The sequence below is a fragment of the Pinus tabuliformis genome, chromosome 8 (genome assembly GCF_031772625.1).
Source record: "Pinus tabuliformis cultivar Carrire ecotype Pingquan chromosome 8, CPIR1, whole genome shotgun sequence".
Taxonomy (NCBI): domain Eukaryota; kingdom Viridiplantae; phylum Streptophyta; class Pinopsida; order Pinales; family Pinaceae; genus Pinus; species Pinus tabuliformis.
In genome coordinates, this window is record NC_142294.1 from 1,671,754,616 (window position 1) to 1,671,773,548 (window position 18,933).

The following is an 18,933-nucleotide window of genomic DNA, read 5'->3' on the forward strand; positions in this document are numbered from 1 at the left end:
AAAGAAATAATAAGGCTCTCTCATATATTAAGGCCTATATTCAAAATTGCATGCTAAATGAGGGTATGGGTTATCTTCCTAAGAAAAAAGAGTTACATTTGAATAATTGGAGAACCATTTTCATAAAATTCTCTTAGAAAAATAGAAGAAAAATAAAAAATGAAAATTAGGAAATTGTGGCTCCATTCAGTGATTAAAAAATAACACATTCTTTTCCATTAGTATGCCAATCATACGAGGGAGGCTATAAACTCCATTATGGTAGTCCAAGAATCTAGTGGAACACAAACTACCTCTTTTAGAGACAAATCTCATGAAAGTGTCTCCCACTCCTCAAGAAGGTTTATAGAAAATTGTAAGGCTAATACATACATTATATTAAGGGTGGTTTCCCTCTTCCTTGTATTTGTTTATCAAAAATAGAACTTGTAGCCTATTACCAAAATTCTGACAAAATATTTTTTTTTTTAAAACAGTGTTTGAATCATATTTTTATAATAAAAATAATTAAATTAATCTTACATCTTAAAAATGCATTCAAATCTCCACCTTTGCTGGAGATAAGATCATGCACGCAAAACCCTCCCCGCCGTCGCCGTGAAGTTCCATTAACTGCCTATTTGACATATTGAACAGATAAGAGAATGGTTCTGGGTTGGAACACTCTCGGTTGCTGAATCCACTGACAAAATTTTGGTCACGCCACTGTGTAGCACACCTAAAGGAGTCAATATTGTGGGCAATCAGAAGAGTAGCTACGAGGCTCCAAATGTCCTTCCCGACATCATACTTATCCACCTGTTGTTCGTTGAACACGTACAACTCCACAGAAGAAGAAGAAATCACACAACTTATTCATACTTCTCCTCGATATTCCACCGATGTGCCGCCATTCTCCACGTTCCGTCACTCGGATCAAAAACTTCTGCACTTTCGCCGTCGTCTAACACAATGAATTTACCTACCACGACATCCCTCGCCGTTCGGTTCGATCATACCACACAAAGTTTCCCACTTGTCTTTGTCCACGTCATATGCTTCTGCATCGTGGTTGTCACGCTCGTCGATGTCACCAGCGATGTAGACAAGTCGAGTGGAAAAAGAGACGGAGAAAGCCAATAATGATCGAAGGGCCATCTGGCACATTCAAAGTCGTAAATATAAACAGGCTTCTTAAAACTTGCATTGGACGGGTGGAATCCGCCTATGAGAAGTAGTTTCCAATTCACAGCAATGCACTCACACCATAGTTCATATCACAACCATATGTATTTCTTTCCATCTTTCTTTTTCACTTTGATTCCATACATGATATTTTTTTAGTGCATTATTAAATTATCATAAGTCATCCATCTAGATCCTAATAAAAGTAATTAAAACTCGTGCAAGATCTTTTATAACATAATAACTTAATTATCAATAAGTGTATAGAAATATAATTAAATTTACAATACATTTAATTTTTGCAACATCACAGAATATAAAAGAACAAAAAAGTTCCTAATAAAAGCAATTAAAACTCATGTAAGATCTTTTATAGAGTAATTATCAATTAGTGTATAGAAATATAATTAAATTTACAATACACTTAATTTTTGCAACATCATTCACAGAACATAAAAGAACAAAAAAGTTTTTATTACGCCATAAGGCGTACCCTCTAGGAAAAACTCCCCTCTCATCTTAACTGTCTTGCTATCCTCCATTTGATCTAATGTTAGACGATCAAGATATTCTCCACCCTTGGATCACCACCTGTTTCAACTGTTAAATGAGTCATTCATTTACGTTATGGGGAGACCTTGCGTTCCAACTTATGCTAGTCATACTCTGCGCTTTCCAACTACACCCGTTATACTCTGGGCTTACATTCTTGAGGTATTCCGCCCTTGTCTTATCACAATATACAACACTTTTTTTGGATGAAGGCTAAAGATACTCTCTTCTTCTGTTTTCAGATCTCTAAGGCAATGTTAGCTTCAGGGGAAGGCACAGTACAGGTACTACTATTCATTTTTGATAACATTACCAGTAATTAAAGCCATCGATTTTCCTTTCTTTATATCATCTCCTTCACGTTTAAATTAAAAACCCTTGTTTGGGCTGTTTATCCATCCTCTTACAGGTGGCATTATTTGATAGTATAACTAATGAATCAAAAGACTCTCATGAGCATTTGCTAGCCGATACAACTTCTAATCAGCGAACATCTGAATCAAATGTTTTATATTTTCAAGATTGTAATGTTTTGTCATTGCCTCCAACTGACAATACTCTGAGTTTTAGGATCCAGGGTTTCTCATTAAAATGTCTTCTCCAACCTTCTGTTTATAATTTTGAAACAGTTCAGGTCCAGATCAATCGCAGTGATCATGTCAGTTGCTTTGCAATGGTTGCTGAGCATGTGATGATAGGCATCTGCAAAAATACCTTAGAGCCAAATTGGTTGACACCTGTAGAATACGAAAAACAGTGGAGCCAGTCTGATCAGAGGAATTTGTTGGGCAATTTTTTTCTCTCAGAAGAAAAGAGGGAGAAAGAAGTATTGACTAGTTTGAGAAAAATTCAAGAGGAAGTATACAAAGAAATGCTTGTAGATATATGCAATAAGTAGATAGTAACTATGACCACATCCTGGTATTTTCAGCAGTTCATAGTTTATAAACCTTGTAGTGTATTGTATCGTATGGAGTTTTATGATGGTTGTCATCACGATTCAGTTCAAACCCAATAATATTGAAGCGTCTCATAGCATATTATTTACCTTGATTAATGGCCAAAAGTCTTAGCATGTACATTGGAAATGAGGCCACATTGTTGGAATGCCCATTGTTCTACTTTTCATGGCTAGATGGATAGATTTTATTGACTTTTCATTTAGATGGGTTTGCCACTTTTCTATTCAAAAAATCATACAAAAGTCCTCCACTTTAATGTGAAATATCAACTTTTTAAAAACAACAGGAAAATGGAAAGTAGAGTTGTTACTTGCACATTTTTAACAATAGTCACATGGAAATTTGTTCCTTGTACAGTATTATAAAAATAGGTCCACATAGAATTTAAAAAAAGACTTCAAAAAATGGTTACATGATTCTTTAGAGCATTTCTGATTTGAAGGAATGAAGTATATGAATAATTGGAGGTTGAGCATGGAGGAGGAGACCATAATGGAAATATTTTCAGCATTATTTCTACTCTTGGTATGGTACGAAATAAACAAAGTAATTGTCTAGTTTGCCAATGTATATGGAAGGCCAAGAAAGATAATAAATAATTATCAATGTACAAACAAGGAGGAGCATTTTTGAATTCCAACATAGCGTGTTTATGTAGAGAAGCAAGTAGATATGGAAGCTAGTCTTAAGCAAATTGCAAAATTGTGGTATGTAAATGTTTTTTTGTGGAATGGTATCGTTTTAATTTGATTGAATATTAATATTTTTCCTATATGAATTAAAAAGTTGTGTAGATTAAGTTTCTTTAATATAATTAAAATTTGATATGTTCTTATTTTATAAGGAGATACATTTTTGTGTGGATCATCATTTTTATTAAATATATTTAACCTAATTATAAGATAATAATTTGAATAATTCTAATTTTTTAAAATATCTTTTTGCCAAATTAATTGTAATTGGAAATACAAAGGGTTTGGTTATATACAAGATCCAATTTACATGGATTTAAATCCCATCTATAAAAGTGAGATTTAAAACCCCTATTCCAATTTAAAATCATGCCAAAGAGAAATTCTTTTTACATGGTGATCATCACTTTGCCAATCTCATTGCAACTTGAATTTCATAACAAAGCTTACTTACCATAAATCTACATAGTTTTTCAATGCTAAATAATAGAAAATGATAAACTTTTATATTAACTTTTCTAATTTTAAAAGACTTTTCTTTAAAGGAAACCCCGGGCCTGCTGGCTACGGAGGGGTCTTCAGAGATGAAACGGGCACAATCAGACATATCTACCATGGAAATATTGGCAAGGATACCAACAATTCAGCGGAACTGGAAGGAATTTGGAAACGAATCTATATAGAAGAGCAAGAAAACTTGTATCCTCTTGAGGTTGAAGGAGACTCCCTCATAATAGAATACAGGCAGGTTCCCCAGTATCTAAAATAGCCACAAGCTAGAGATTACTCAGTAGATTGGAGCAAATGGAGGAAAGGCTGTGGACACCTTGAAGCATCACATTGAGGCACATAAGGTGCACAACCAACAAAGTGGCAGACAGAATGGCCAATCAAGGGTCAACTAGCAGATTCTCTACTTCTCAAATGTTGAACAACTAAAAAATGAGTGCACCGCTCTGGCGCATCAAGACTATTCACTCCAGGCAGAGAGGGGTTGATCAGAAAGCCAGCACGATAAGGATGGTGATGATAGGCAAGGGGCCACCTATAGGTGACATTGGTTACCGCCTCTGTCCAACTCCTCTCATTATGACTTGAAAATGGCCTCGCAAGCCAATGAGATCGGTCTTCTCTGGCTCATTCATGTTCACGTCTTGGTGGGTAAAATGCCCACAGCTGGCAACACAAATGTGGTCATGGAGTAAGTATGGAACAGTTCTTTTTATTGAATGGTCAATGTAAGCGTCAGGCTCATTACTGTATGGCCGAAGCACGCGCAGGTTTGAGTCAGTCCTCAGCCGAACCACAAACGAACAAGTCATATTGCTGTTGTCAAGCTCCTCTCATTATGATTCGAAAATGGCCGAAGCACGCGCAGGTTTGAGTCAGTCCTCAGCCGAACCACAAACAAACAAGTCATATTGCCGTTGTCCAGCTCCTCTCATTATGACTCGAAAATGGCCTCGCAAGCCAATGAGATCGGTCCTCTCGGGCTCATTCATGTTCACGTCTGGGTTGGTAAATGCCCACAGCTGGCAACGCAAATGTGGTCATGGAGTAAGTATGGAACAGTTCTTTTTATTGAATGGTCAATGTAAGTGTCAGGCTCATTATTGTATGGTCGAAGCACACGCAAGTTTGAGTCAGTCCTCAGCCGAACCACAAACAAACAAGTCATATTGCCAATTTGTCATCAACGTGTTGCTAGAATGCCATGTTAATGGCTAGAACTTTCAAGGCTCCGGCCCTACTGTACCGATTATTTGTATTAATATAAAAGTAATCTAATTGAGAAAAAAAATAATATGTGTTACTTCCATATATTCTCTTCTAATATAAAATTTGTCTTCGCATTACAAAGAGGTGGAGTAACTGTTTGAGATCCACCCTCACGAGGCTTTTCACCCCACCTTACCGGAACACAACATGTGACACATTGTGATTAAAAATTTAAAGATGTATCACACGAGTCTTAATGAATTCCATGTCGGCATGTGTGAAGAAATTAGTTTTCTCAACGCTAAACGTGCTCTCTATTTAATGATAAATATTCCACATTGTACTAAACAAGGGATTGATTAGAAACATTGGTTTATTGTTTGTCAACTATAATTGGACAATTTTGATGAAAAAAGAGACATGAGGAAAGCCTATACCACAAGTTTCTTAATAGGGTTGGGTAGTGAACATACATAGTTTTAAAGAGTCCTTGGGAGAGGGTTGGGTAGTGAACATACATAGTTTTAAAGAGCGCTTGAGTGATATGCCTAATGTTTTGACTTTTGAAAATCAGGAAGAAGAGGTACTTTCATGCCCCTTCCATGGCCCTTTATTTTTGGAACGATATTTAAGTTCCCATGTAGCTACTTTTGTGCCCCTTCCATGGCTCTTTGCTTTTGGAATGATATTTAACTTGCCATATCCTACCAGAGAGTTAGGATACCAAAGGCAAATCCATTGGTGGTGGATTTGAGATGTTGCATGAGTGGAGAGTGGACATGGTGCAAACACCATCCAAACACGAGATACCAAGCCTTTTAGACTAGTGCTTTAATGAGAAATCATTATAGTTTTCATGAGGATGATGGAGTAAGATTCTACATCATGGTTTGAAGGGTATGTAGTTTATGGAATATATTGTGTTTAATTAAAAGGTAAAATAATTAATTGGAAATCATCTTAAATAAGATTATTTATTAATTGTTGATTATTTATTAATTGTTAGGTTTTATGTATATCTTGTTTATTTAAAATATGAAATATTTAATTGGAGAAAATCAATGTAAATAAGATTGCTGATTAGTTGGTTAATGTTTTATGAATTGTAGGTTTTGCACCATTTCATATTGGTTTATAGTTTGGTATTTGAGGTTGTGTTCTTATAAGATTATGTAAAATTGAAATTATTCAATACATTTATGGTATCTTACTCTCTATAGTCATAAGGCTCCCTCTAAATTTTACATTGCTCGAGGTTTGTTTGATTTATTGATGTTCGTCAACATTGCCTTGGTGCAATTTAAAAGGCTAGGGTTAACAAGTGATAATCAACAAGGAAACTTTGTAGTCTAACATTGACTTCACTAAGCTTGCAAATAAATGGAGGTAGCAATCCCTTGAGAGGGAAATTTTGACTTGAGGCACAGGGTATGTTAGTTTAGAGATCATCATATTCAGTAACCCTTACATATTCTTTGATGCATATCATGCATCAAAACAATTCATAGAAAGAAAAGGAAAACAATCCATAACCATGCCATTCATCCATAAGTAACAAAAATTCTAGTAAATTTCATATTCTTATTATACATTAAACATTAGTGCATCAAAGATTCCACAATTTCTTATCTAGTCAATTTTCATATTGACTTGGTTAATTGGATTTCTTCCTTGGTTTGCTTATGTTTAATCTTGGTCAATTTGACTTTTCATTGGTCAAGTGGATAGCCCATGAAATTTCAACTATGCTATTAAGAAATTGTAGCTACTAGCGATATGCACCAGGAAGACCTACCTAGAGCCTTGATGTGATTTTCTTCCAAGATTAAGCATTTGAATGAAGCATATTAATTTTTTATGAGAAAACTAGTCCACATATTGAATGTGCTCAAAGTGTATCCATTTATCTGACCCCTGACCTCTATTTTAGAAGGATTGATAAATCTCGAGGGAATGGTGGAAATTGCAGGTTTCATGATAGTCCCTACATGTTCCATGAGTGTATCCATGTTGTATGGATTTTTATCAAATCTATTTGTTTTAGGCTTGAGAAATATTTGAGGGAGTGGTTGAAATGTTCCATGAGGGTATACAAGTTGTATTTATTTTTATTCTCTTTGATATTAAAAAGGTTTGATAAATATTAGAGGAAATGGTTAAAAGTGTAGTTTTGAGGGCAATCTTTCCTTGTTCCATGCTTAGTTAAGGTCTTTTTATTTAATATAAAAATATCGATGATTTTTTATTTAAATGAGTCCATATGCACGTACAATTTCTTGTAAATCAAAGCCAAAAATTGTGGCTATAAAGTACATATTTATATTAAAATTTGAATTTAACAATTCCATTTTTCCAACTATTTACAAATATTCAACAACTTCTTCTGTTCCTTTGGGTAATTTGTTGACATTTGCTCCATGTTGATCTCTCTCCAATAATGGAATTTATTTAAATCGGTCCATATGAACATATAGTTTCGTGTAAATCAAAGCCATTAATTATGCCTATAAAGTACATATTTATATTGAAATTTTTTCAAGTACATATTTATATTGAAATTTGTTGACATTTGATTCGTGTCCATCTCTATCCAATCGTGGAATTACTTGAGCGGAATTTTTCTACATTTGATTCATGTTGATCTCTCTAGAAAAGTAGTGATATTAGTTGAATACAAATGTCTCCTTATAAGAAATCAGTGTAGATATACTATTGGAAAATTTACAGGGACAATGGATTTGTGTTGGCCCCATTCAAAGTACTTGTATTATATCTAGTCAAATACTACAAGTGCAGATTCCCTGTTAACTTTGAGAATTAGTTAAAAGCACCAAACTTTCTTAGATACCATTTGAATTATTTAAAAGTGCGAGATTTTTTAATAAAAAACAAGTAGTTAAGTCATATATATTACATGGAGATCCATCCTCATTTTTGTTGTATTTATACAAATAAATTTATGTTAAATTTTGACTCTAGAGTAATGGATGAGTTTAATGCTTAAAACATAAACAAAATCTTGGATCCTTTTGTCAATTCCCTTGTAAACATGTTTATACTAATATAGTAATTAAGGTAAAAATCTATATGAATGAGAGACTATAAAACACATTAAATACATTTACATTTTAGCATATAATTATCTTTTCTACTATTGACTTATAGTTTCTAAAATGTAGATTGGAGCTAATGTGTGCCTCATCAATGAGACTATAAAACACATTGACATATATTTCTATATACAATTAGTGTTTACAACTTTCTTTTTTGGTGGAATGTAGATTTCAGGTAATGCATATCCCATCAAAGTTGAAGTCTGGCCCACCTTGACCATCATGTTCATTGGTTTAAATGGAAAATTTATTGTATTAGGAGATTCAATGTTGTTATCAATAATGAAGAAAAAACATTACAATGTTTGAAATTAAGTAAAACCAACTTGTAACATATATTTATAATATTTCAAAATATTAACAAGCAATTTAAAGTAATATAAATAGTTTTCAAAAAAGGTAGAGGTTGAGAGAGTATTAAAGTCCACCTTTACAAATCTCATCAAAATTTTGAAAGAAGTGTTTCTCTTTAAATTCATTCAACAATTTTGAAGGTACCTTTATTTTTACATGGAGTGGTTTGAAAATAAAATTACAACCAAGGCGCATGGGCTCATTAATTAGTATATTTTTTGAATAATGTTCCATGTTAAAACTTTATTAGTTAAAAGTGAACTCATGAATATTTTTATTTGGACAAGCATTTGAATTTCCAATTTTTGTGGGTTATTGACATCATCAATTAAAAGAGATTCGGTATCCTAGTATAGGCTCAAAGTCCTTTCTAGGATTCAAAGACCAAATGTGTTCATTTTCATTATTCAAATTTACCATACTTGTGGTAGAGTATGGTAATTTGAGATGTTCAAAATCCTTGAGTTCAAAAGATTCATATTTTGACTTCAACTTAATGTTCTTATAATTTATTGAAAATCATTTCATGTGGGTCACTACGATCTAGTCCGTAGACTGGTCAAAAAGAGAATGATTCAAATGTTTGCTAGAGTTTGAATCCCAAATAACGCTGACATATACAAATAGGGTGTGAATAAATTCCAACCACTTAAGTACACAAATACTTCAAACCCAAGTGTTGCAAGTGCAAATACATATGGATGTTTAACCAAAATACCAAATCAGGGTTTCTAGTCAATAATTTCTAAGGATAGAGATCTTTGCTAACTTTATAGTGAAATCATTGGCAACTACACTAAATAACCAAAAACAGAGAACCTGATACTGTGGATACTCTTCTCTTGTTAATGATGCAATTCTTGAGACCCCCCTTTTTAACTAACATCTGAAATTCTACTTACACCCTTTCGAAACATCTTTCACTATCATCATGGAAGAGTAACAATTTAATGCTACTCTCATCTGGTAACACTTTCACTATCATCATGAAACAGTAACAATTTAATGCTACTCTTTCCTACGTTATGCTACTCTTTCCTATGATTATGCCTTACGACGTTTCCTTTGCAACATTTGGTGCAATTGCTAGTTTAATTTAATTTAAAATATTAAGTTCGTTCTTGGAATTAATAACATAAACTAAATTATTGGCCATAATAATGAATTGGTTTTTAACCATTATTAGTCACTACGTATTAATTATTATTTTATTTTTAATCATTCAAGTATAACTTAAAATTAAGATAATCATATAATTAATAAAAATTAATTAATAATACACATAATTGTTAATTAATATATAATCACTAATTAATATTAATGATCAAAACACTCTCTAAGTTTTTATCACTGTTTCAAATTATGCTAAAAAAATTCAAGTTTTAGAATCATCAAAGCTATCACAAGGAATGCTCGTAACAGTAACAGTTGTGGCCAGAGCGAAGAAACGAAGACCCTTGGTCGACTGCGCATACCGTTAGCCCATGGTGACATGTGATGGCACAAAACTGGTAAAAAGGGAAGCCAAATCAAGAAACCGGGTGGTTTCTGATGCGCGATTAGTGCTCTAAAGTGCTAATCACATATCACAGGGCATCCACCTCAGTGAACGAAATTATCAAAGTGCTCAGATCTCAAAACGCTATGAAAAACAGAAAAGTAACTATTTCGGTTCCGTAGCGCAGGATTCCCCAAAACCGGCAGGATATCGGAAGGCTTCGAAGTGGTCAGCAGTTTTGACTGAGTCCTATCCGACGCCACACACGAAGCGACACGTGTCTGGCGGAAGAAAGATAAAACCACCCACATCAGACCGGTAAACATCGTACGACTTGTCTGCTCGATATGAAGGATGACCGTAGGATCTGGGGGGGCATATTGACAGTGGAGATGCATCTCGATGATTGACCAGATTTGACAGGTTAAAAAGAAAGATGACAAGGGATTTGGAGTCTGACGTGGACAATGAGTTGGCAAACAATTTACTTTCACGGATGATCTTGAAGCAAACAAAATTAACGTCTAATCGAATATGATTCAAGGAATTTGACACCCAGTTCATTAGCAAAAAAGTGGCCACCTCCCTACGAGGCGTTGCCCAATGGTGATGACACAAAGCAGATGAATTCAAACAGACAAGGGATAGGGAAACCAAAAATCCATGAAGCGGAAACGAGCAGTCAAAGAACAAACTGGCTTTAAAACCATGAACCGACAGAAGCAAAAGGGGAGACAACACAGAGAGGAAAGAAGAGAGAGGTGGAAAGCTAAGAGCAGATAATAGAGAGTAGAAGTCGAGCTGACTTGAAGGCAGCATCGATCCAGACAGAGCCAGAGAAAGTGAAAGAGTCTGTGTACTCCTTTGAAGGCTTGAGAGGTTCAAGCAAACTCCTCGACATAGGCTTGTCATACTACTATGACCCTCAGAGGTCGAGTTTTAGTAAGGACAGTCTGTGCACTCCATTCCTACTGACTTCATTCTGTTTAGTGAGACTCGAATCGAGCTCACTGTTGTAAAAAGAAATAACTTTGCTTGAAAACAAAATAGAGAGGCCACATTAAAAGGCTGGACCAGGAGACGTAGCCCAGGGGCATTGGGTGAACTCCTTATTAAACTTGTTCTGTTTACATGTTTGACTGTTATGTTTTTCTCTAATTGCCTTAGTGTCTATGTATTCTGGCAATCTTATCGATCTGTTGCATAAGTAACGTAGGCACATCCAAGCACATGAGTCTGCAATACCTTTATATCTTTGTCCTGGATAAATTCTAGATCAAGTGGTATCATAGCTCAAGTTTACTAATGTTAAACAAGTTTGTACTGGATATTGTTGTTGAATGATAACTAGATCAAAGCTTAATTTAGGAGAAGGAGAGTTGGCTAAAACTAACCCGAAAGTTGGAAGAGTCTATTCTAAGAGGAAAATGTGAGAAGAAAATCCCTTGGAATCAGATTCCTAGTTCATGGATAGTTTTCTGACCCTGAAATCCATGGTGGAGGAAATGTATAGGGACTTTAAGAAACATAGAGATGAAGATTCATCAAGCTCCAAACGAGACAAAGGAGTGGAAGAATCCCTCCTCCATTACCACTCTAAAGGCAAAGGGAAAGAAGAAAAATTTATCACGCCTCCTAATAGTCCTAACAATAAAAGGAAGACATCTTTGATTAAATTAGATGTTAAATTTGATTTACCAATATATGGTGGAGAGTTGAATGCAGAAAAGTTGGATAATTGGATCAAACAGATAGATGTTTATTACATAGTGCAGAGCATTGACTCAGACAAAAGTAAGATTCAGCTAGCCAGTCTATGCCTTGGAGGCACTGTCTTGGTATGGTGGGAAGCCAGGACATAAGCTGACATCAAGAAACATGGTAAGATTCTTTCTGTTTGGAGTGAATTTGTTTCTGCAATTAAAAGGCAATTCTATCCACTAGCCTACATGCAGCAAGCCATGATGAGCTGGCAAACTCTTCGACAACTAAAAGAGCAAAGTGTACAAGATTACACCCAAGAATTTAGGAAAAGATCTTTGATTCTAGGAATTTCTTTAGACTCGCCTGAGACTGTTGAAGTATATAGGTGGTCTACACAGCTACATGAGGCACACTATCCTCATGTTTAATCCCACTAGTATAGATGAGGTATTCGTTCAGGCTACACATATAGAAGCTAGAGGTAAGAATGGGAACCCAGAAGTTGGGGGATCATCCCAACCCACTGCAAGCAAAAATAAGGAGAAAAGAAAATAGAAATGGAAAGAGAGGAAGACAAACACTGTACAGAAAAGCAAGTCTTCATGCACCCACTATAAGAAGGATGGGCATGATGATGAACACTGCTAGATTTTGCATCTGAAGCTAAAACCTAAGAAGTTTAAGGGCAAGAAGAAGAAGACTGTTGTAGCTATTCAAAAGGATTTGGGATTAGACTTAGGAGATGAAGCAACAATCACAGGCATAGGTATAAAAGGTAAATATTTTGAAGCATATACTAGTAATTCTACACAATCTACTAATAATGAAGAAAATGAGAGAAAACGACATGAGCTTTTTCATATTTGAGTTATTTCCAATCATCAAAAGATTATACTTTGTTTGATAGTGGCTCACAAGTAAATTTAATTTTTGAAGAAATTATAAATAAATTGGGATTACTAACCACACCTCACAAGAAAACATATCCATTAGGTTAGTTATGTGATAAAGCAAAGCTACAAGTGACTAGACAATGTAAACTTAAGTTTTCTTTTGGGTGAACATCTGTAGATGAGGTTGAGTTAGGTATAGTTCCTTTGGATATATATGGAATGGTTTTAGGAAGTCCTTACTTGTATGATAGAAAATCTATTTTATATAGAGCTCAGAACAAGTATCTACTCGTTAAAGATGGAATCGAATAATTATACTCTCATAAAATTAGGGCAAATGAAACGAATTGTAAATTCATGCAAATAATTTTTACTCACAGTTGTAAAGGAAAAGAAACCTGATAAAACTAATGTATTTGAGGGTTGTGATGCTAAACTGCAAGCTGATTTAGAAAAATTTGTTTCAGAATATGATATCTTGTTTCAAGAACCTAAAGGTCTTCCACCCAAAAGGGAAATAGTGCATGATATTAATTTGTAGCAAGATGCTCTAGTTCCTAACATCAGAATGTATAGGTTGTCCGCTTTAGAGAATCCAAAAATCAAGAAGCAAGTACAAGAGTTTCTCGAGAAGGAGTTCATTAGACCTAGAACATCACCATGTGGGTCTCCAATTGTCTTAGTGAGAAAGAAAGATGGCTAGTGGATAATGTGCATTGATTACCGAGCACTGAATAACATAACAATAAAAAATCGTTATCTCCTTCCTCGCATAGATGATTTATTAGATCAATTGAAAGAAGCTGTTTATTTTTCCAAGTTAGACTTGCAACGTGGATATCATCAGGTCAGAGTTACAGAGCAAGATGCATGGAATACTGCTTTCGAACACAAAGTAGGGATTGTATGAGTGGCTGGTTATGTCTTTTGGCTTAACTAATGCTCTTGCTACTTTCATGAGAGTAATGAATGATGTACTCAGACCTTTTCTTGATGATTTTGTTATTGTATACTTGGATGACATTCTTATATTCAGCAAAATGTGGGAAGAACATTTAAAGCATGTTAAGTAGACTCTAGATGTTTTGAAAAGAGAAAATCTTTATGTTAAACTCTCAAAATGTGAATTTGGCAAAACATCTTTTAATTATTTGGGACATATAGTAGGGGGTGGTGAATTGAATGTTAGAAATAATACTAAGAGGGGGGGGTGAATCAGTATTATTAAGTCAAATATTTTTTATTTCACACCTAGATCATATACGCTACTTCAGTTAGAGAAAACTGCATATATATGCAACTTCAGATGAGAAAACCAGCGTATACCATGCAGACTTATAATTTAATGTATTCTAAAGATGTTGATCATTAATCTGTGCATCAGAGTCATATAAATAGTAACCAGGAATAGTAAAAACAGAGTAGAAGACAATCACACACAAGAACACAAGATATAAGGTGGAAACCTAATGCGGGTGAAAACCACCCACTGCAATTCGTCTCTATCTTCTTTTAATTAGACACTTCTTTTACAATGATTCTGTACTAGTGCAGACTTATACCAGTATGCAGGCTGCAACCTACAGAGAGCTACAACCCTCTCTCGTTCTCTAGCTTCTCCTGGAAGGGAGCTACAACCCCCTTATCTCTTGTACTATTTGAGATACTAGTACATAGGTGATGACCTACAGAAGGCTATAACCTTCTCTTCTCTTCCAGGGACCACGTTTCATCAATTTTCAGACTGGATCCATGAATATCAAACAAACATCAAGTATATGTGCATCAACCAATCTCCTTTCCACAAAAAATCATTGAATCAACCAATAACTTCATAGAATGTTGTAACCAGAAAACAATACTAGTAACCAGACAGTAATGTTGAACCCAGAACACTGCAGTAATCCACAGAAGCAGCTAGAACATATTTCAAGAGACGTACACTACTTCACTATGTATAAACCTACATATATACGCAACTGAGTCAAGGTCAACCAACGTATACGCTTTCTTCTCTTGCTGAACATGCGTGTATACACACCTTTGCAGAGACGAACCTGCGTATAGATCTATAAAAGACAATTCACCCTTTACACTTAAATAGACTTCAGTTATACTCAGATGATCAGATTTATAGATCTAATTATGCGTCGATTATAACAGATCAAATCACAAAGAGATATTACTATTCAAGCCTTGAAATCTCGACCCATCAATAGAACTTATTTATCTTGTAATGCTCAGGTTCCTCCTTGATTTAGATCTAGCCACACAAACCAATCACTTGCACGTCTTCAGATATTCAATACATCAGGTGATCCTTGCCTAATGATCTCCTTCCTATTTTATAGTCTTAGGCCTTTCACAATACCATGGTCCAAAACCATAACAAACCAATACCATGGACCCAATAGTTGGAATCAACACATCTGAGAAGATACTATAGTCCAAAACCATAGGTTCAAATACCAAGGACTGAATACCACGAACCAAAAATAAGTGCTCCCATATGTATGTGCTTTTCCTTACGTGAAAGTGCGAGTATACGTATACGCGTCTTTGGAACATCTAACCCATGTGTATACGCGGCTTGGTCACGATGAACCCGCGTATATATTCCTTTATTCTGAGACCCTGAACTGAGATCTGTCACCAGAGTGAGTTTCGATCAAGGACAACACCTGTGCCATAGCGCCAAACCTGTGTCATAATGCCAACAATATCCCCCTTTGGACTTGATGGTAACCCTAAGATCCTCAAAGTCATTCTCCCCCTTTGTCATCAAGGGCAATGGGTTATGCTCCCCTTGAGTACCTGCGGAAATCTCTGATGTGCTGTGCTGGCCATGCTCCCCCTGACTGTAGGCAAGACCTGCAAAAAGATGTTCTTCAAGAAGAACCATGACTTATACATCATAAAAGACCTTCCTATCACCAAAAGACTCTATACAAACATCCTTCGCCCAACCAAGTGGGGATCATCCACCCAACCAAGTGGGGATACATCAGAAGTTTACATATGACAACCAAGTACATTACATCATTCATCCCAGGCATAGTGGGGAAACCAAAAATAGGCCGTTACATGACCTTGATAATAAAATATATACATGACATAGAGACGAAAAATTTAGAGCAAGACTATGAAGGTCACCAATAACTAATATCAACAGCACTGTTTAGATCAACAACCATGTTTTCCTTCTGTTCTGCTTCTGCAGCTAATCCACCTGAACCCAAAACAGCTTGTGTACTTGAACCAAGAGCTTCTAATGTAATGCCAATAATTTACAAGATTATCTCCTCCCCCTGAACCTGTGCCAGATGGTCTCTTGTCAGACCCATATCATAATCTCTTCAACCAGAGTCCGTCCCCACTGATTTCCTTCAACCCACCATATACGCGACTGTATATGCATAAATCGGCATATGTACGTGGATCCTCCTCATGCAACTCGCATACAACCACATTTCTCTGAAACAGACAAGTTTCAACAATAGGATGATGCATCAACTACCCATAGCTTCTATCTAAGGTATTCAAATGTCTCCCTGGGCAGTGGTGTGGTGAGAATATCAGCAACTTGTTCCTTAGAGGGAACATACTCCAACTTGACTTTTTGTTCAAGCACTTGTTCCCGAAGAAAATGGTATTTGATAGGTATGTGATTGGTCTTTGAATGTATGACAAGATTCTTTGAAATGCCAATTGCACTTGTATTATCACAAAAAATGGAAATAGGTGGAGTACAAGTGATTTGAAGATCATGCAATGTTTGCATCATCCAAAGGAGTTGTGTGCAGCAAGATGTAGCAGCTACATACTCTGCCTCAGTTGTAGATAATGCAATGGAACTTTTTTTCTTGCTGAACCATGATACTAATCTAGGATCCATGAAGAATGCACCACCACTAGTGCTTTTCCTGTCATCCACACTACTTGCCCAATATGCAGTTGTATATGTATGAAGTGTGATATCTGTATCTCTAGGATACCATAAACCATAGTTTTGAGTCCCTTGAAGGTATTTGAAAATTCTCTTGACTGCCTGAAGATGAGTTTCCTTTGGATTTGCCTGAAACCTTCCAACTATCCCTACTGCATGCATAATGTCTAGTCGGGTACTTGTTAGATAGAGTAGACTACCACCCATGGATATATAGGTAGGTTGATGTACAGCTGCTGATTCATCATTTGTGCCGAGACTGCATCCTACAACCATAGGAGTACATACTGGTTTCGAATCCTCCATCCCATATTTCTTCAATATTTGCTTGAGATACTTGATTTGTGATAAAAAAATGCCATCTTTGTTTTGTTGGACTTGTAAACCAAGAAAATATGTGAGCTCACCAAACATGGACATTTCAAACTCCTTTTGCATTACCAAGGAAAAATTTTGACTCATGTCTTCTTCATTGCTGCCAAAGATGATATCATCAACATGCACAACAAGTATTAGCAACTTTTCATTGTCAAACTTTGTATATAGATTGATGTCTGTTGATCCTTTTGCAAAACCTTATTGATGAAGGTACTTATCCAATCAAAAATACCAAGCCCTTGGAGCTTGTTTAAGACCATAGAGAGCCTTTTTGAGTCTGCATACAAGATTTGGATCATTTCCAAGGATGAACCCATCTGGTTGTTCAATGTACACTTCTTCATTCAAGTCTCCATTCAGAAAGGAAGATTTTATGTCCATCTGAAATATTTTGAACATTTGAAAGCTAGAGAGAGAAAGGAAAATTCTTATAGCCTCAAGTCTAGCCACTGGTGCAAAGGTTTCCTCAAAGTCTATGCCTTCTTGTTGCACATATCCTTTACAAACAAGTCTTGCCTTGTTTGTAAGTACATCTCCATTTTCATTCAGCTTATTTTTGAAAATCCACTTTGTCCCTATTGTTATCACTCAGGTTGTCCTTCAGGTTGTAATAAAGGGATACGGCCGAGATAACAACAAACCAACTTTGGACTACAGGTTCTAGCCAACCTGCAATCAGAGAGGGATCTCTCTTTATGATTCAGATTTGTTGAAATTGATTTTAGGCTAGGTATTGGGCTTGAGGCTTTTTGTTTTGATTTTGGTGGGAAAATTGATGTCTTCGAGTAGAGAGGCAAAGAATAGTCTGATAAGTTTCAAACCATTGGGCATGGAGTCGAGGAGGAAGACTGGTGGTGCGTTTTATTGATCACAAGAGAGATATATGGAGCAAGGTAGTTGCGCATGAAACAATGTTTCAGGTTTAAAGATGGAATGAATGTTAAGGAATGAGAGGCAATCAAGAATCTCTCTTTCAGCTTAATAGAATGAGATAACAGAGCTCTACCTAGGGTTAGTAAAGAATCCCTAGATAATTAGCGAACACAAGTGAATTAGGGTAAATATGAGCCAGAAGGAATTCATATTCATTACCAATTCATTCAGATGAAAACATACAGAAACAACAGAAATTGAGCATAGAGTGTTGTAAACAAATTCCAAGCTAATCTTTCTTCCTGCTATTTTGATAGTGGTTAACAATAAAACAGAGGTAAGATGCACTTATTGTTCTAGGCTGTAGCACAGGAATTCCACATTCAGTCTTCAGAAATCTTTAACAACACATCAGATAGTCATACTCCAAACTCTTCAGTAGTCTTTGATTATAGAAAAAATCGCAGGTATACAGTGCGAGTCTCTAATGAGAATTATCAATCGACCAACCCTTAAAACAGTGCAGAGGGTGGTATATATAGGGAAAACTCTTCAAAATTGCTTATTTACAATTTGACCTAAACAGGTCTGGAGGAAAGATGATTACTTTAACCTAATCCCATCTAGAAATAAATGCATAAAATATCTTGAGCTGCGCTGAGGGCCACCGTAAGGGGACTGAGTAAATGTGTTGTCCTCGGTGGCTTGGTGCAGTTGTCTCTGCAATAACTGTGCATGGGTCTCTGCTCCATTGTAGTTCGGTGTCCTTAAATGCTTCAACTGTGATTTGAGAGCTGGGATGGGCTTTCACCACCTGATTTGACTTTGTTCGCGGCCATTAAATGTTAACCTGCTTTGGGAACTGAAGGTTTCTTTTAAACAATTTAACTGGTACACTTTGCTACTTCTCTTTCCTCTGATACTCTCTGACACATGAATTGGGTCGCTTCTCTCTTTTGCTGTGGGTATAATAAAAAATTAATGGCCACTGTCCAGCTTCTGTTTCCTCTAGAACTATCTTCTTCTCCTTTCTGCATGCTTCGCGAAGAAAGACGGGTTCGGTGCCTTTCGAGCTTGCTGGGGGC